Source organism: Pipistrellus hanaki (genome assembly GCF_964339955.1).
Source record: "Pipistrellus hanaki genome assembly, chromosome: 15".
Taxonomy (NCBI): domain Eukaryota; kingdom Metazoa; phylum Chordata; class Mammalia; order Chiroptera; family Vespertilionidae; genus Pipistrellus; species Pipistrellus hanaki.
This window is the reverse complement of record NC_140517.1, coordinates 12,117,843-12,138,079: the sequence shown is the minus strand read 5'-3', so window position 1 is coordinate 12,138,079 and position 20,237 is coordinate 12,117,843. Positions and strand designations below refer to the sequence as shown.

Here is a 20,237-nt window from a genome sequence, read left to right as displayed (position 1 = left end):
ACTTGGTTGGGTCTACGAAAAAGAAATGAGGGCCGGTTCAGAGAGAAAGACCAGGCTTTTGAGACAGTTCATTGAAAGCGTAGGGAGGGTCAGCTAAGGGAGACGGGATTAATAATGTCTAAGAGGTTTCTATCCAAGCCTGACAGCGAATCTCAAACATGCTGAATTCAGGGTAGCGTTATTATTAACCCGGGGTTATTGGGCTTTTCAAAAACGCTTTAATGCTGAAGTATTTTTCTCTGCTAGACCCAGACATAAATGGAATTTTTACCCTTTCTGGGTTGTGTCTGGCTGTTAAATGGGGAGGGTATCTCATGTGAAAATTGGAGATGGGCGAGGATTTTCGATGGAGAGTAAGGGGGGAAATTTTAACTGGTCAAGCGCCAAAAATACGACAGGAATATATAGACAGGCTGAGCAGATCGGGTACAAAGACCAAGACAGACGGTTTAACCCCTGGCGGGGCTGACAGCTCAGGGGCCCAAACAAAACGTAGGTGATTGGACTTACTCCTAATTGTGTGTGCCCTGAGGCATGCGACCCAGGGCTTCGGGGCGTCAGACAGCGCTGACAGGGGCTACAGCCAGCTCTCCGCGGCAGACACAAAACCAGTAGCTGCTCTGGCGCTGGGAGCAGCGGTGGCAGCATCTTTCAGAATGTCTTTAAATAGCAACCTGAGGAAGGCAGCAGCTTTCCTACACCCCCACAGGCACGGAAATAGAACAAAGGAGGCAGGAAAAATGGCCGGAGTGTGTGCAGACAGCAGGCTGCTGCTCAGGGGAGAGACCAGCAGCTTTTTCCTTAGAAGGTGGTTGCAATCCCAGCTTTCAGACTGTATTCCGTTACCGCGTCTGGAGGAGAGGGTTTCCTCGTCCCTGGCCCTTGAAGCTCTCCATGCAGACACCCGGCGGAGGCAGCACAGCTCTGCGCCCTTTCTGCATCTGATGTCTCCCACGTGGGAAGAGATGGCACCAGCCAAAAGCTCACTCCTATATTACAGTGCGTGGTTACTACGTCTCAGTCACTCTGCTCGCCCTTCACACACATTTAATCCTGTGAGGTAGGTGTTACTAGGCCCAGTTTACAGATTTGGGAGAGGGGATTTAGAGACCATTAGTGTATTTGCTCAAGGGCACAGCTAAAATTCAGACCTGTGCCTGTCAGATCTAACTCTGTAAGCCTTGCTTTTAAGTATGTGCAGTCACAAAGAAATCCAATATGCAAAAGGAAGCTAAGGAGAGACGATGACCCTTTTCCTGCACATTAAGCCTGTTTATTTGGATGGGGCCCCGTTGGGGAGGAGGGGCAGCAGCCACCAGGAAATTAGTTGACCGCAAGGTTTGGGTTTCCTTTGTGGCATGGATTCGCAGGGCCAGCCTCACCCCAGGCTCATGGGGTCACACAACCTGACGTGGCCACAGGTGAAATGCAGGCTGCTGTCCTTAGGATATTTGTTCAGCGGATATCAATGCTCTGTGCCAGATGCTTCAGGAACAAAAGGTTATAGAATGAGACCAAAGGCCAGAGAAAATCAGAGTCACTGACGCATCAGAGGCCCTGGGAGCGTTTCTATTATGTGCTCATATATGGCGAGGACTAGCGGGACTAAACTGGAAAAAGCAACTGTCCCACCCACATGTGTGTCTACACAGTCGACTTGGCCCCTGAGCAGCACCACTGTCCTAATGTGGTGACTCTCCACCCTGCAGCACATTACAAACCCCTGAGGACTTTCAAAATGCCCGGGCCCCAGCCTGTCATTAGCATCAGAATCTTAAGAGATTGGTGCTCAGGGCTTAATGTGTGTGTGTGTGTGTGTGTGTGTGTGTGTGTGTGTGTTCTTTTTACACTCTCCAAGTGACTCTAAAAAGCAGCCAGGATACATTAATTCAGAATGTTAGGGAAAAAACACACTGGATAGGAGACTTATAAAAGATATGCCATGGTTTCACAAGTAGAGATCACTGTTAGGACTTTGCCTATGAAAAATCTAAGTGCCGATAGGGAGTGCTGTGATTTGGACAAAGCCTATGATGTTCTTGGAATTTTCTAAGCTATCAGCAGCCAGGTCTTCATTTTACAGTGAGGGGAACAGGGTTTAAAACAACTTTGGATCCACAAATTAAGATTTTTATCTTCCCCACCCCCAAAATCTTAAAAATTTATTCCCAATCATGTGTATGTGAAGTGAGGTTCTGAACACAGAGTGTGACAGCTGCCTCTGTTGCTAGCTTAGCGGGAATTATGGCCGACACCTCTGCCCAGATGGGACAAGTTGAGGGGAATACGTGTGTCATAAATGTAAATAAACAAACAAACTGTGTGTGGAGGAGAGAAGCCAAGCTTTTTTTGTTTGTTTTGTTTTTTTAATGTTTTTGTTGATAGAGGAAGGAAGATAGAGAGATTAATCGAACCATTAATGATGAGAAACACAGATCAGCTTCCTCCTGCATACCCCCTACTGGGTATGGAGCCCACAACCCAGGCATGTACCCTGACCAGGAATCAAGCCAGTGATCTCCCAGTTCACGGTTCAACGCTCAACCACTGAACCATACCAACGGGCAAGAAGCCAAGTTTTGAAATGTAGATTATCTGGCTACATACCAGCATTCATTCTGTCACTCTGCCTCAGGCCTTCTTCTCCCACTGCTCTGGGGACAGCATGTCTACAACTCACTGTAACTCAAACTTTAGGCATTTCCAAGTAAGAGGTGAAATTCCCTCCTAGAGAGAACTTGTTCAGACAACGGCTGCTCGCGGCAAACCGGAACACTGGAGGAAGTCCCAGGCTTCCAGTTCAAGGGGACTGAGGAAGAAGTCTACTTAGGCAGGTACAGAGAAATCCCAGAGATGAGTTCATGCCTAGCAGAGAAAAGATTTCATGTGCTCTCTCAACAAACATTTATTAAACCTTACTTTGTGCAGGGCAATGTGCTAGACTTTGGGGATGTAAACACGAAGGGCATGAGGTACCTAGGGGAATCAGTCACTGAGGCAGACAGGATGGAGATTGCTAGGAGCTGTGGAGAGAGGAGAACTGACAGTGTTTAATGGGCAAAGAGTGTCAGTTTTGCAAGATGGAAAGAGTTCTGTAGAGGGATAATGGTGAGAGTAGCCTAGAAATGTGAATGTATATATGTATTTTTTAATCTGCACCTGAGGATATTTTTCCATTGATTTTTAGAGAGAGTGGGAGAGGGAAAGACAGAGAGAAATATCCAAGTGAGAGAAACACATCAATGGGTTGCCTCCTCCACAGACCCTGACCAGGGCTCAGGCCAGGTAGGAACCTGCAACCACGGTATGTACCCTGACCAGAATTGAACCCGGGACCCCTCGGTCCACAGGCTAACGCTCTATCCTCTAAGCTAGGGGTGTCGAACTCAATCAGAGAAGGGGCCAAAATCTAAAATCCAGCCTAAATCGCGGGCCGAATGGTTTACTGAACAGTCATAAACTGACAATGTCATAAACTGACAGCGGAGTGCAGTGATGACAGCGCGGTGCGGGCCACATTGCAAGGCCTGGCGGGCTGGATTTGGCCCGCGGGCCTTGTGTTTGACACATGCTCTAAGCCAAGCAAGCTAGGGCACAATGTGAATGTAATGAAATGCTTCTGAACCATACAGTTAAAAATGGTTATGATGCCTTGCTGATGTGACTCAGTAGTTGAGCATCAACCCGTGAACAAGTTCAATTCCTGGGCTTGATCCCCAGTAGGGGGCATGTAGGAGGCAGCTAATCAACGATTCTCTCTCTGAAATCAATAAAAACATTTTAAAAAAATGGTTACATTGGTAAATTTCATCACAACTTTTAAATAAAGTGATTGGTGTATTTAGGGGCCTCACATAGCATCAGATGTGAACAAAGCAAAATTATCACTCTAGTCCTGCAGAGACTGGAGAAGTGAGGACTGATTTTACCTGAGAAACCAGGAAAGGCTTTTGACAAGGAGTATAACACTTACAGAGAGTCCTAAAGAATGAATAAGAGCTTAGCAGGTGCACAGGTGGAGAAGACACTTGAGGCATAAGAAACAGTATGGGCCAAGAGGTGGAGGCAAGAACTAGTATGCAGCTTATATCTGGAGCTTGCAAGCAGTTCCCAGGGCACAGGAGGAAAAGTGTGGGAGAGACCTTTATAGAAGTCCGGTGGGTCCAGGTTACACCCGGCCTTCTACGTCCTGTTAAGGAGCCTGGTCTTTACCTATGGACCACAGTGAACCAGTTAGGTGGGGACTGGATCTCAGCAGATCTGCATTTCAGAAAGATCCTGGCTGCTCCCTGAGTAACTGAATACCTGTTGACTCCAGAGAAAGAGAAGAAAGTCTAGTGGTTAAGGAAACGGGGTTCTAGGAACCGAAGTTTGTCCCAGTACACCTATAGCAGTCCACCTCTTCCCCAAACACAGTCTCAGGACAGTTGGAATTAGTGTCTTCAGAACAGCCAAGATGGCAATAAGACAGCCTGGGCCTGCACTCAGTTCTACCTTTTATTGGCTGTTTGACCTGGGCATCAAGATGTAAAATTCTGGACCTCAATTTTCTTACCTATAAATAGAGTTAGTAAGCATATTTCTCTCACAAGGTGTGACCAATAATATAATGAATGTAAAGAAGTTAGCTCTTGCCTGCCATACAATAAGCCCTTAGTAGAAGTAGATGTTAGTTATATTATTATTAAATACTAAACCTCAGAGGACAGGGGATTTATTTGGAGCAGATTTGCTAAGAGCAAACAAACCATGGGGCGATGAGCAAATGAGCTGGAACAGACCCCAGAGCATCAATCCTGAATGTCATTTCATGTCACCCACTGAGGGAACACTGCGTCAGAATTCCCTTTCAGGGAATGGAGCTGAGATAAGTGGGGTTTTGCAACCCAGAGGCCATCTCATTACCAGAACAGTCACTTTCCGGGGAGGAAAGGATTCCAGGTCATGCTGCGGGGCGGAAGGAAAGCCCCAAAACTCTCATTCCCCAGCCTGGGAGCCCCGAAGGTACTTGGTCTCCATCAGTGTTTCTCTGCTCCCTGCTTTTTTCCAGTTCTGTGTACATTATGGGAAGATGCCGGATGGCACAGTCCATGGTTGGACTGTGCTTTTGGCAAGAGATAATGGAACATGAAAAAGCCGGGGTTGTTTTCTGTCTCTGCATTCTGAACGGTTCACAGTGGCAGGTCCTGGGAGGTCAGGGCACCTGGGTCCAAGGCTGGCCCCAAACACACCTCTCACTGTTCCATACTCTCCAGGGTAGACAGTAAATAAGCTGTAAGGAGGTAGTCTTGTGGGTATTAAGTTCCCAGGACCTGAAGCAGCCTTCTGTTAGTCATGATCCGTGTAGAGAAAGCCCAAGTGACTCGGTTTCTGAGTCCTTCAGCAGACAGTCACAGACTATGTGGTGCCAGTTCTGGGGTCACGCTAGCTGGGCTCACCCCCTGTCACTAGTTGTTAGACAAGTTACTTACCTTGTCTGTCTCTGTTCCCTTGTGTGATATTATACATACCTAAATGAATTATGAAGATTAAATGAATGAACGAACACAAAGCACTTAGCTATAAGTGCTATCATATAGTAAATGCTCAGTAAAAGTACTTTTGTAGCCTATTGTTTTGGAAAATCAACTATCCGATGCACATCTGAGTTGCCAGTACAAGATATCTGTATCTTGGATCTTATGTAGAAAAAAAATTTCCCAAACTTGGTAACTCATCTTTGTAATGTAAACCTGTTCCAGGTGAATAACTGAATTAAGTAAGAGGGAGAGGAGGGGGAATACTATACTTTCATTAGCACTTGGCCATTGCACGCTACCAGGAACAACTGGAAATGATGCTAATTCTTCCTGGCACTCGCTTTGAAAAATTATAACCACAGTCTCTTCATGAACTTTATTTCCTCATTCATAAATAAGATCATTGGACTATTTCCCAAAGTATGTTTCATGGAATATTATTACTTGGCAGGCTTATAATAAAAAAAGTGTTCCTTGGTAAACGAATTGGGGAATTGTTAGTTTTCTTTGCTGCAGGACCTCTCAGACTCCTCAATAGACCAACATGCACCAAGCCTCCAAGAGGGGAATATGCAGTTGGATACAGCATCTTCCGAACTCATTTGACCATGGAGACCTGATGTCAAAGGAGCAACTCATGAGGTTTCCGTAAGATATAAATTGGTCTCTAAGGCCTCTTCCACATCCAACATTCTAAAACCAGTAGCCCTGTGCACGAATCTGTGTGCCAGGAGCTCTTTGCGGGGCCTGGCCGTTCCACGCCCAATGCCCAGAGGCTCTCCATGACACAAGCGTTCTGCACCCCGGCCTGCCCAGAGGCCTATCTGAGGCCGGGCATTTGGCTCATCGCTGCAGTGACGAAGCAAGCATTCTGCCAGGCTGATCACGCTACCTGCTCTCAGCGGCCGCCCCCTGGGACTGGGGAACTCTAGAGGGCTGAGAGGACTGGGCGCTGCCATCTTGTGGCTATGGGCACTGCCATCTTTGTGACAGAGTGATGGTTAATTTGCATATTACCCTTTATTAGATAGTACTCTGTATTTAAATGTTATTACCTTCTTCTTGGCCATTTTTTTAAAAAACATTATATTATTGATTTCTTACAGAGAGGAAGGGATATAGAGAATTAGAAACAACCATCAGCTGCCTCCTGCACACCCCCTACTGGGGATGTGCCCGCAACCAAGTTGCATGCCTCTGATCGGAATTGAACCTGGGACCTTTCAGTCCTCAGGCTGATGCTCTATCCACTGAGCCAAACCAATTTTGGCCTTCTTGCCATTTTATTTTATTTACTTTCTAAATTGAATTTACTGGGGTGACATTGGTTAATAAAATTATATAGGTTTTAGGTGTACAATTCTATAATCTTCTCAGACACTTTAGATCAAAATAAAGGTAAAGAGGCCTGGCCAGTGTGGCTCAGTGGCTGAGCATCAATCCATGATCCAGGAGATCACGGTTTGATTACTGGTCAGGGCACATGCCTGGTTTCAGGCTTGATCCCCAGTGTGTAGCATGCAGGAGGCAACTGACCAATGATTCTCTCTCATCACTGATGTCTATCTCTCTCTCTCCTTTCCACTCTGAAATCAATTTAAAAAATAATGATAAGGGTAAAGAGAAAGCTATCCTTCAGAAAATAAAATAGCATACGTCAGATGCAGAAGAGAAAGACAAATCAACTTCTAACGTATGTAGATCAATGTAAATGATATGCAGACAAGGCTGAAAGGGAGCTGTTTCAAATGTTAGGGCTTCTAAACTGTCACTTATGTTCTCACTAGAAAAGGGTGACTATACATTTTAGCAGTCATAGTAAGGTCCTAATCTTTTCAAATTATCGCTAATTACAAAAGGATTTGGACAAGTTCCTGTTGAGATCTGGCTAATTCTATGGAGTATCCTCTACCCCAAAGTACTGACCCCAGCCTCTCCTCTCACACATGACTGTGGTGGAGGCTGAGCACGGTTTTACATAAACCAGCAACCCCACATAGCCTACCTGGCTCAGCCTGGAATGAGCGTCTGATCTTAGCTGGAACATTGTAACTTCCCTCAAATTTTTTGCATTTCAGGCCAGAGAGGGAATCTGAGTACTGGATGTAAGATGCAGCGCTGGCCACTGTTGCTGCCACAGGAAGAAAGCTGCAGGAGAATGAAGGCAAAGTGCAGGAAGAAGCAGAGACAAAAGATGGAGCATTGCAGCTCCTCATATGGATTGCTGACGACCAGCTCAGCCCTGCTTTCCCTGCAACGTGCCTGTTCGCTCTTCTTTGGATTCAGGAGGCTGAAAAGTTCTCTTTGCTCAAGCTTATTGAGAGCTGGGTTTCTGCTGTTTGCAACCAAAAGGGCTCTGACTGTAGTCACATATATCCCTCACATCTCCTTTCTCTATCGATAAAGAAGGCAGAATCCTGAAAGCTGGTGGACTGAACACAAGTACACACCACTGCTCTCTCCTCAAGCTCCACTAAAATGACAGTAACGGGATAAAAATGATATAAAGCTATCAGAACAAAAAGAACTAACAAAGCGAGAGGTGAGGTGGGGGGGGGCAATGGGGCGACAAGGACACATAAGTAATACCTTAATCAATAAAGGGGGAAAAAAGAACTAACAATGATGACATTAGAAGCAGTTAGGTGAATCCTGATTTGCCCAAGTTAGCATGTTTTATGTCTGCTGCATTGGTATAATTATTAATAGTGTCTTCTTTTGCTCTTAAAATTGTTCTGGTTTGGTTCATTAAACCAAAGCCCAGAAGCAAGCCTAATGCACCAGGGAAACTCAAAAACGTTCAGGAGCTGATGATTCATACCTCTCAAAATGGAGGTGAACAGGAACCCTGGTTGGGAGTATGTTGAGTACTAATTAAGTCTCCTGCTGCCTTCTGTTCTGTGCATCCAGGTGACTGTCCCTCTCCAACCACACCAGAAGCCTGGAGTTTTACCCGCTGAAGAGTCCAACCAGAGAGACTCTGGGTAGGTGGATACTAGGTTTAGGTAAGATGAGGCTGCCATGTTGAAAACAGAAGGATTAAGTAAAAGTCTTCTTACTGATGGTGAGACCACCATATTCCTCCTTCTATGCATCTTCCAGAACCCTGGCCAGCGAGTCTAAGTAGGAGACGAGATGGTTCTTCTCTGACTAGCCCCAAAGAAAAGACTTTGAATAAATTTTAGAGTCTCCCCATGAAATGACCTGGCCAGATTATTACCCTGTTACAAAGTCCACCAGTCCGTAGCATTTCCCATGCACACAGAGCATCATCAGCTTTTGAGTGCTCTGTTCTCAAGTCTTACAGTAGGCTTAGAAGGTGACCAGTCCAGATAAGAGCAAGTGATGAAGAGTTGTAATACTTGATGTGCTTGAACCTTTTAAGAGATTTATAAACTTGTAGCAGAGGCTAGGAATGAATTGGTAACTGGTTCATAGAAGAGTAACAAATGTAAACCTGAGACATTTGTTAACTTCAGAGAAAGCCAAATTTCATACAAGAAAGGAAATGAATCATAGTACATTATATGACTCAACTGTGGGTAATAGTTACACTCATAATATAAACACTAAACGCTGATATAGCAAAAACTCTAATGTAACTATACAGGGAGAATGGGAAGGAAAATGTATATCTTTGTGGGGGTATGTTAATAACAACTAGCCGAAGCCAGTTTGGCTCAGTGGATAGAGCGTAGGTCTGCAGACTAAAAGATCCTAGGTTTGATTCCGGTCAAGGGGATGTACCTTGGTTGCAGGCACATCCCCAGTGGGGGGTGTGCAAGAGGCAGCTGATCCATCCAGGCCCGAGCGGCAGCGGCCAGACCTGGAGCAGCTAGTTGTGGAGCGGACCATAGCAACAGAGGCCAGGCCCGGAGCAGCGGGGTCCGGAACAGCTCGCTCCTTGCCTGCCCATGCCCCACGGCTGCCTCTCAGACATGGCTGGAAACTTTTGGGGGAACTTGAGGGTCTGCTGAATCAAGTGATGAAGGCTTAGATCTGGATGTGTTGAGATATTATAGCGCTGGGGTGTGGATCTGTGAGTGCCTTGTGTGGGGTCTGGATGAGGTTGGTTGATCTATTTGGAAGTGTCTTTTGTGTGAAGTGTATCCTTGGGCATGTGGAGGTATTATTGATTTGAGAAAATGCTAAATAATTGATTTACTACCTGAAAAATTAAAAAAAAAAAAAAAGAGGCAGCTGATCGATGATTCTCTCATCGATGTTTCTAACTATCTATCCCTCTCTCTTCCTCTCTATAAAAAAATCAATAAAATATTAAAAAAAAAAATAACAACAACTAATATATACTGAGCTGCAATAGGGGTGGGGAGCCTTTTTCCTGCCAAGGTCCATTCGGATATTTACAATATCACTTGCAGGCCAAACAAAATTATCAACTTAAAAATTAGCCTGCTATGCCTGGCCTACGTGTCTCAGCTGTTAAGTGTTGACCTATGAACCAGGAGGTCATAGTTCAATTCCAGGTCAGGACACATGCCCGGGTTGTGGGATCCATTCCCAGTGTGGGGCATGCAGGAGGCAGCCGATCCATGATTCTCTCTCTCATTATTGATGTATGTCTCTCTCTATTCTTCTTCTCTGAAATCAATAACACACACACACACACATTTTAAAAAGTAGTCTGGTATATTTGGTCAAACATTTAATTAACTCATCCCTAGTGCCTCGGCAGGGGCAGAGCAAATGATTTTGTAGGCTTTATATGGCCTTTGGGCCAGATGTTCCCCACCCCTGTTCTACAACCCATATATGCTAGTTACTTTCCATAAATTGGCTCATTTAATTCTCGTAATAATCCTACATTATCCCCATTTTACAGATGAGGAAATTGAGGCACAGAGAGGTCAACTAACTTGTGCAGGGTCTTACTGCCAGTATGTTGCAAAGCTGGTATTCAATCCCAGACATTCTACTAGTACCTCCGGAGTCCATGCTCTAGTGTAAGCCACTATACTTTTTGGCTTCATTCCTTCCCAATGCAGGCCAGTTTTCTCCCTCTGAGGAACATAATCACTGAGTGAGTTCCACTTTTACATATTAGATTAGTAGGAAGTCAATTGTAGGGAGTGGTTATAGGGTTAAGCCTTGGACTGACCTGCTGGCAGAGGTGCAAACAAGTCCCAGGTTAGAGGGCACAGACCTCTTAGCATAATTAAGCTTGATCTTATGAATGCTCCCTAGATCTTTCCTGGGTAACTAATGGGCTGTGGGAGGTGCAGCAAGTGCTACCAAAACAAGTGAAACTTACAAGAACATTGTAAATTACCTTGTTTACCTCTGACTATAAAATAAAGCATCAGCTTGTAGTGTGGATCTGTTCTGTGGTCTCAGTCACCCACAGAAGATCCAACTAGACCCAGCTTATTATCTTTGTCTGTCTTTTCTTCATCCTTCGCCAGCCCTCCCTCAGGGCTGAACCCTTGGCTGTGCTGGCGTGACACAGTCAATAAGTAAATTGAAAAATCAAGAAATAATAATATAAGCATACTGTTTAGAATTATAGAAGTAAACATTGAAAGAAACAGCTAATCAAGTTGAAAATAGTCGCTGCTAGAAAATGGAGGGAAAGAAAGGAGGAAGGGGTTATGGATCTCTGAATTAAGCTTTGTAAAACGACTAATGTGTATAAATAACTTTTTTGAAAAGTAAAAATTAAAAAACAAAAACATTAACAATAAAAAGCCAAAAAAAAACCCCACACAAACAAATGGGGAAAAAAATCTGAATAGACATTTCTCCAAAGATAGACACAAATGGCTAATTAGTTCATGAAAAGATGCTCAACATCTTTAGCCATCAGGGAAACTGCAAATCTATACTAGAATACTTTTCGCCCGCTAGTTTGGCTCTAATTCTAGTAAATGACAGACAGTAACAAGTGTTAGTGACAATGTGGAGCATTTGGAAGCCTCATACATTGCTAATGGGAATGAAAAGGGATGCAACTGGAAAAGTCTGGCAGTTCCTCAAAAAGTTAAAGTTACTGTATGACCCAGCAATTCCACTCCTAGGCATATACCCAAGAGAACTAAAAACATATTGGCACAAAAACTTTTACACAAATGTACATAAGAACACAGTCCAAAAGTGGAAACAGCTGAAATGTCCATCAACTGATGACTGTATAAACCAATGTGGTATATCCATACAATGGAATATTATTCAGCCATAAAGAATAATAAAATTCTGATACATGGTACAATATGTACAAACCTTGACCACATTATGCTAAGTGAAAGGAGGCAGCACAAAAAGCCACCTATGAATGAATTTCATATGAAATATCTAGAAAAGGCAAATCCATACACAAAGTAGATTAGTGGTTGTAAGGGGGGGAATGGTGGAAGTTATGGCTAATGGGGTCAAGGCTTCTTTTTTGGGCTAATGAAAATGCTCTGGGATTAGGTGGTGGTGAGGTGTGCACAGCTTTATAAATATACTAAAAACTCTGCATTGTACACGTTAATACAGTAAATTTTACAGATATGTAATATCTCACTTTAAGAAATTATGTGATAAGAAAGATGCAAGGTGAGGGGGAGTGGAGGCTATTGAACTACTGATAAACAGAGCACACTTACTTTACCTCCCTTTGCATCAGCATCAGCGGCCTTCATCTACCTGGACCGGGCCTTGCCCTTTTCCTACTCACCAACCTCCCCAGGTTCATTCTGTCTCCAGCCTGGCATTGCTCCTCTCCTGATACCCTCCAGCCCCGCTCTCCTAGACCTTGGCTCAGACCCTGGGACAAATATGCCTCTGAAAAAGGCCTCTGATTGTCTCCAGGGTTGTCTAGCTATAAACCCTCTTTAACTCAGAAATTTAAGGGCAAGACTTCTGAGTTGCTATCCTATGGACTAGCAATTTTCAACCAATGTGCTGCAAGAGTTTTTAAACATTGAATTTTTAAACAGGAACACTGACCTCTCTTCCCTTAGATTGTAAATAAAAAATGAAAACGCAACAATAATCATCTGGTGTGAATGCCTTGTCTTGAATCATAAACATATAGGTCATATGATACAGTTGCATCTTATTGGTCACATCGTATAATAAGATTATGTCTGATTGATTAATTCTTAGTTCCAGAAATCCTTATATATAAGTACAGACATCTGATTTTTTTAAAAGTTACTTTGGAGCATAAAGGGTAGGTAAACCAATAAAAATTATACTTTTTTTTTTTCCAAATTGGCAAAAAAAAAATATATTTTTTTGGTGTGTTGCAGAATTTTAGTAATTAGTTTACGTATCCCATGAGATGAAAAAGGTTAAAAATCGCTGCTATCTACAAATCTGTATTTGACAGGTAATAGAGATCTTTGGGAAAATAGGCACTCATTAATGACTGAACATTTAGTTTTTAATGTGTGGGAATGAATATTTGGAAACTTGTGCTTCTGGTCTGACTGGGTCTTAAGAAGTAAAGGATAGCAAATTATGTTGGGCTTGAGACAACACAGAATAAGACAAGCTGCTAAATATACACAACAGGTATAAAAGTCATCACGACACCTTGACACGGAGAAGTGATGAAACCTTTGTTATTTAAAGAAAAGTATATGACTAAACAGGAACTGGAACTGGGTACAAATCTTGACTGAATAAACTAGAATGTCACTTTAAATCTCCTCAGCATGGAAAATTATATTTTTACTCATTATTGGTATAATTCTTTGCCTTAAAAATAATCTTGAGCCAAAACCGGTTTGGCTCAGTGGTCAGCCTGAGGACTGAAAGGTCCCAGGTTCGATTCCGGTCAAGGGCATGTACCTTGGTTGTGGGCGCATCCCCGGTGGGGGACGTTTCTAGCTCTCTATCTCTCTCCCTTCCTCTCTGTAAAAAAATAAATAAAATATATATTAAAAAATAATAATCTTGATTTGCTCTTTCTTTAAAAAAATAAGCAGTCTAGTCTCGGGCGGGTGGCTCAGTTTGTTGGAGCATCAGGGTTGTGGTTTTGATGCCCAGTCAGGGGCATATGGGAGGTAATAGATCGATGTTTCTCTCTCACATTGATACTTCTCTCTCTCTAAAATCAATTAAAAACATACCCACAATTGAGTATTAAAAAATAAATAAGCAAGTTTAATAAACGTAGGAAACAGAAGAGCTAGAGACACAGCCTGGGTTTAAGTCAGCTCTGCCACTTGCTAGCAGTGTGATCTTGATCAGTTTGCTGAATCTTGAGGGGCTCCCTTTAGTCTTCTGTAAATGGGGATAACATTACCTACCCCTCAGAGTTCCTGAGAGAACCAACCGAAATAATACAGTAATGCACCTAGCTCAATGCCTGCTTTATAAAAGCACACGGCATTATTATTATTATTTTGTGGTGCTACATCAACTACTTCATAGCGGTAGGTAAAAAGAGACAAAAAACAAGAGTGTTAGAGGTCAAATCCAATCCAATAACTTGGGGTTCGGTAACTAAAGAGCATCTAGGTTCCAGCTGAGTTGGTACCCATCCTGACGAAGAATGAGGAGCTTATGCAACATGAGATCATTGCACAGACGGGAAGGCTGGGCTCCATATGATAAAAGTCTGTCTTTCAAAATCTGAGATGACTGATGGTGAGAGCCTGGCGGGATAAGGTGTAAACCTCTAAAAGTTCCAGCCATAAAATAAATGGCCTATTCATTTAGATTAAATATAAAATTTTCTTTGGTGAGTTTTAAAATTATTAAAAACCTCCTGCAAATCTATAGCTAGGATAGTAGTAGTGATGGTGATGGTGGTGGTGGTGATAGTAGTAGTAGTAACAACAACAATAAGAATTAGTACTTATCATCAGCATTGTTGTCCTTTATATTTAGCATCCTTTACAATTTGTGAAGTTTTACATGTTATCCCATCTAATTCTTGCTACATCTCTGTCAGGTAGATAGGACTGATATGAAAATGAGGTTCAGTGAGGTTAAGAGATTTGCACCAAGACCAGAACTCGTACCAAATTCAGCAGCCCCTAAATTATTCTATGCTCCCTCATTATTTTCTCTACTAAACTGTGAGGATCCATTCCTTCCACGGTAAGCATGTCGGACATGCTGCTCCTCTTGCCTTCCTGAGGTTCTGAGATGTAGCACAGATACTTAAAGCTTAAAAAAAAAAAAAAAGTACCAAGAGACAGATGTCCTAAATAAAACAGGCTCTTCTCAAGATGCAGTAATAACGAATAGATGGAGAAGCATAAGCACAAAAGAGAAATGACTATAGACTCTTAGGGGCCCATTATGGTTGAGTGTGTGTCTCCTGTTTCCTCCAAGATGTGTGAGGTCCTAACCCCCGGACCTCAGAAAGTGACCTGATTGGGAAACAGGGTTGCTCTGATGTAACTAGTTAAGATAAGGTCATACTAGGGTAGGACACCAGTTATGTTCTTCTGCTTCTTACGAGAAGAAAGCCAGGTAAAGACATTGTCACGCAGGAAGAATGCATATGAGGACAAAGGCAGAGATAGGAGTTATGCATCTTCAGGCCAATAAATGACAGATTGCTGGTAAACCATTGGATGCTAGAGAGAGACAAGGAAGATTTTCCTACAGTAGGTCAGAGGGAATGTGGTCCTGTCAACAGTTTGATTTTGGACTTCTAGCCTCTAGGACTATGAGACAGTACATTTTTATTGTTTTAAGTCACCCAGTTTGTAGTACTTTGTTACAGCAGTCCTAGGAAACTAATACAGCCCCGCTGGCGTGGCTTAGTGGTTGAGCATCGACCTATGAACCAGGAGGTTAGAGTTCGATTCCTGGTCAGGGCATGTGCCAGGGTTGTGGGCTCTATCCCCAGTGGGGGCATGCAGGAGGCAGCTGGTCAATGATTCTCTCTCATCATTGATGTTTATCTCTCCCTCTTCCTTCCTCACTAAACTGAGTAAGATTTTTATTTAAAAAAAATTTTTTTTTAAAGAAACTAATACAAGGCTTAAAAGGGTTTTTCTTTTAAGACTGAAATGGAGTCACAGTAGCTAGAATGTCTAAGAGGAAGTAAAGAGATAAGTGTTTGGGGAGATAATTTATAAACTGACAGCATACATATTTTAAAATTCCTCTATGTCTTTGACACTGTAAAAATGTCCAACAAATGCTAAATTCTTTTTTAAAAATTTATTGATTTGAGAGAGAGACTTGTTGCTCCACTTTACTTATGCTTTCATTGGGTGGTTCTGGTGGGGACCGAACTCGGAACCTTGGCTTATCCAGACGATGCTCTAACCAATGGAGCACCCAGCCAGGGCCTCAAATGCTGAGTTCTTATTCCATGCCTTTTATGAATAATATCAATACTGTAAACACAGAGCCCTGGCCGGTAGCAGAAGATGACTGACAGAATTGCTGCCTTGGTCAACTGGCTAGAGCTTCACACTCCCAAGAAGGGAAGACACTCTTTAATTTGAGCCCTGAATGGGCTCTCCCAAGCACTTTTTTAAAGTTCACAGAGGAATAATTATTACCTGGACCCCAGGCATTTTTATGTGTTCTTTTCATTTGCTTTTCACATGGAGCCTTCGATCTGTTCAAAAGGAGCAGTGTCTGTGAAATTAGCCCTGGGAAGGGAACGAGGCCAGTTTACTGTACCCAGAGCGCACACACAAAAAACCCCCACACCAGATGTTGTCAAAATAGCTTTCAGGATAAAACAAAAACCAATAAAAGGAAGTTTCCATTAAGTCTCTTTACTTATAACTTGTCATTTGTGCTATGTCTCAGGTCCTAGTTCCCAGCCTGGATAGACAGACAGACAGACAGACAGACACAAAGTGAACCTAGGACACATGCACTAAAAACCTTTTGGATGGACCACGTGTGACTGCTGTAATTAAAAAAGCATAATGTCACACACAACGTCATCCATATTTTTTCCCTTTTAGCCAGGGTTTGCCTTCTCTCTCACAACAAAGGAGCAGAGTAACCTCCAACTGCACAAATGTTAGTGAAACCACTATTCATCATGTTATTAGGAGGGGTTTTATCATCAGAGTTCAAAACTGGAGTCAAAAAAGAAGGAATTAAAAAATCACTCTTGGGTGGAGGCCTGGGTTTGGCTCAGAACCTGGCTCAGCTATCAATTAAAAATGAAAGCCCAACTCTTCCCCCCGAAGATGCTTTGGGTTTTGCTTATTTTTGAAGACACGACCTTATGTTAACACCTGTTTATCATCTTGAAGGAATGAATTCTCAAGCCTACTACTTATCTCCCACTAGACAGAGTAGAGGACAGATTATTCTTTTGTCATCTAAAATCAGGGATTAGAAGGAAGAAAAACTAAGCACTGGGAATTATCTTTTAATATTAAAAGGCAAGGGGGGAAGTTTTAATGTCAAAAGCTGCTATACTTAGTCACTATAAATCCACCTGCAAAGTTCTCAAGTACTTCAGAGTTCTTGCAAGAAGTCAGCTCTCTGTAAACTACTCACTGAATGGCAATAGTATAATAGCTATCGAGATAAATCTAGAATTTAGTCAATCCCAAATCACTTATTTTTTTTAACTTTTAAAAAATATATTTCTTGATTGATTTCAGAGAGGAAGGGAGAAGGAGAGAGAGATAGAAACATCAATGATGAGAAGGAATCATTGATCGGCTGCCTCCCGCACACCCCCTACTGGGGATTAAGCCCTCAACCCAGGCATGTGCCCTTGGCCAGAATCGAACCTGGGACTCTTCAGTCCGCAGGCTGATGTTCTATCCACTGAGCCAAGCCAGCGAGGGCTCAAATCACTTATTTTTTTTAACAAAGATCATCAACTTTTACTTTTTTATTGTATATACAGTAGTCCTCCCTTATTGGTGGTTTCACTTTCCAAGGTTTCAGTTAACTGCAATCAACTGTGTCCTGAAAAATGTTAAGTGGAAAATCCAGCAATAAATAATTCAGTGATATATATGAAAATTTCATTTAAGGCTAGTACAGGGTGTTTTGTACTAGAAAATTTAAGAAAAGAAGAGTTTACTTATAATCAGTATATTAGACATGTACTGTATATAAGAAAAGTTAAAACAGGGAATCATTTGGGGATCTGGAACAGATTAATTCAATTTACATTATTTCTAATGGGGAAAAAATGATTTGTATTTTTTTAAATCTTCACCTGAGGTTATTTTTCCATTGATTTTTTTTTCTTTTATAGAGAGTGGAAGATAAAGGGAAAAACAGAGAGAAAAACCAATGTGAGAGAAACACACTGGTAGTTTGCCTCCTGCACCCACCCTGACCAGGGCCCAGACCGGGGCGGAACCTGCAACTGAGGTACATGCCCTTGACCAGAATTGAACCCAGGACCCTTCAGTTCACAGGCCACCAGCTAGGGCTGTTTCAGTTTTTGAACAAATCACTTCTTGAACAGCCTTCTGGAATAAATTGAGTATGAGAAACAAATTTCCACTGTAATTTTATTAGAGTATATTGTTATAATTTATTAATAGTATTATTATTTTTTTGCCATTGTCCATCATCTACTTTATTTTTTTTAATAGTATTATTTTTAACCTTACTGTGTCTAACTTATAAATTAAACTTTATCATAGGTATGTATGTATGTTCAGGAAAAAACACAGCACACATAAGGCTAAAAGCCAAGGAAATGGGAACTCATTTTGTATAGCACCTCTTCTCTAAGCATGGATTCCATAAGAACCTGCCTGCTTCTGACCACATTCCAGGGTCTTCAGATAGCTGCCTACTGTATTATATGCTGAGTTTTTAGATGTTATCTGAAGGAAGGCCAGTCTGGTAGACTGTCAGTCAGCCATTATTGTCCCAATTATTCATTATTGTCTTTGGAATATGAATATGGATGTTCTAAACATTTACAATGCTTAAATTAGTTACTTTGCAAAGACCTAATTTGGGAAGAGCATATAGTTGGGCATAATGTTCTCATTCTGTCACTCAGCTCATCTTCTTCATGTTCAGGAGGGCTATTAACTCTGAGGCCGATGGAAAATACAGGTCTAATCACAGCTCCCCTCCCAGGTATCCCAGTAAATTTCATTTCCATAAAGTAGAATGGGTTTAAAGTGGTGTCTTTCCTGGTTCTTTTAGACTTTAGGATATACTGGGAATGAATTAACAAAGAGATATAATCATAAAGCCAAAATAAGGCTAAAAAGAGAAAATAAGTATTTCTTTTTTATTGTAAAAATATATTTTATTGATTTTTTACAGAGAGGAAGGGAGAGGGATAGACAGTCAGAAACATCAATGAGAAACATCCATCAGCTGCCTCCTGCACAATCCCTAATGGGTATGTGCCCGCTACCAAGGTACATGCCCTTGACCGAAATCGAACCAGGGACCCTTGAGTCCACAGGCCAACATACTATCCACTGAGCCAAACCGGGTAGGGTAAGAAAGTAAGTATTTCTTTTTTTTTTTTTTTTTAAATATTTTTTTATTGATCTTTTACAGAGAGGAAGAGAGAGGGATAGAGAGCTAGAAACATCAATGAGAGAGAATCATTGACCAGCTGCCTCTTGCACACCCCCTACCAGGGATGTGCCCGCAACCAATGTACATGCCCTTGACCGGAATCGAACCTGGGACCTTTCAGTCCGCAGACCAACGCTCTACCACTGAGCCAAACCGGTTTCGGCAAGAAAGTAAGTATTTCAATAAAAAAGTGAATGCAATATTTTCCTCCAATGTGATTACTGTGTTGACTGCACAAAATTCTGGCTACTTTCAAGAAGGAAAGAGATAGAAGCTGCCTCGTGAGTCAGAGGTGGTGATGTCTCCCCTCTCTGATCCCAGTCTATCACCTGATCTTCTGAGCCTCTGCCTCTCCCTGGACGCTCTGCCTCCGTTTCAAGCTGCCAGAACCACAGAGGTCCTTGGCCGGCAGCTCTATGAACAACAGAGCATTCACTGAAACCTGGGATTACCTTCTGGCACTCTATTGCTTGAGAGATAGTGATTAGAAGGAAAAAACACACCAAACTTCATCAACAAAGTGGCATTTTCATTTCAGCTGTTCCTGGGGGGCAAAACAGAGCAGTAAAGAGAAATCCCAGGTTGAAAGCTTTGTGGTTATCTCCGCTTCTCATTAAAGTGGCCCTGGTGATAATCACACCCACGATTACAAGATTTAACACACCTGGTCTCAAGGATGCCACAGGAAGAGGAATCAGACATCCACCTCGTCCCATTTCCTTTTCTTTATTCACCAAGTAAGCACAGTTTATAAATTTCAGCCTGGAGTTGTTTTGGAGAATAGAAGTGTTTCATTCGCATGGCCTTTTGAAAGTGACAAAAATCTTCCATGGCCACAAATTATTTTAGCCTTGGTAAGACAAGCAGTGTTGCTTTCATTGGCTACACATGGATATGAGAAGTCTGGATAGTGTTTCTTTCTGTTTCTTCTCTCACTTTACTAACCAGGCATATTTTCTCTCTCTCCTTTTCTCTCGCTTAATGAGAGTGTGTTGCACTCAGAGAATATTGTAGATTTTGTTGAATAGTCTATCATATTTTAGACAAATTTTTATTATGAAATAATTTTAGATTTACAGATAAGTTGTAAAGACAGCACAGAGAATTCCTGTATACACCTCACCAAGTTTTCCCTATACTTTCTTACAACTTACACAACCATGAAATGTTTGTCAAGAGTTTTGTAAATCTTGACAAGGGATGTAAAACACTCACTCTTTCTCAAACCCCTCTTGTACAGCAAATTCTCAACAAGAGCAG

At 42.2% G+C, this 20,237-nt stretch overlaps 3 protein-coding genes across 3 annotated transcripts in view; 1 reads left to right on the top strand and 2 right to left on the bottom strand.

The window, feature by feature from the left end:
• Window positions 1-20,237, top strand: part of TMED6 (transmembrane p24 trafficking protein 6) — a 328,748-nt gene that overhangs the window by 189,001 nt on the left and 119,510 nt on the right. The gene's annotated exons all lie outside the window — the stretch shown is intronic.
• The window catches only part of TANGO6 (transport and golgi organization 6 homolog), a 134,570-nt gene that overhangs the window by 8,738 nt on the left and 105,595 nt on the right, over window positions 1-20,237 (bottom strand). The gene's annotated exons all lie outside the window — the stretch shown is intronic.
• HAS3 (hyaluronan synthase 3) overlaps window positions 1-20,237 on the bottom strand; it is a 55,224-nt gene that overhangs the window by 34,029 nt on the left and 958 nt on the right. The gene's annotated exons all lie outside the window — the stretch shown is intronic.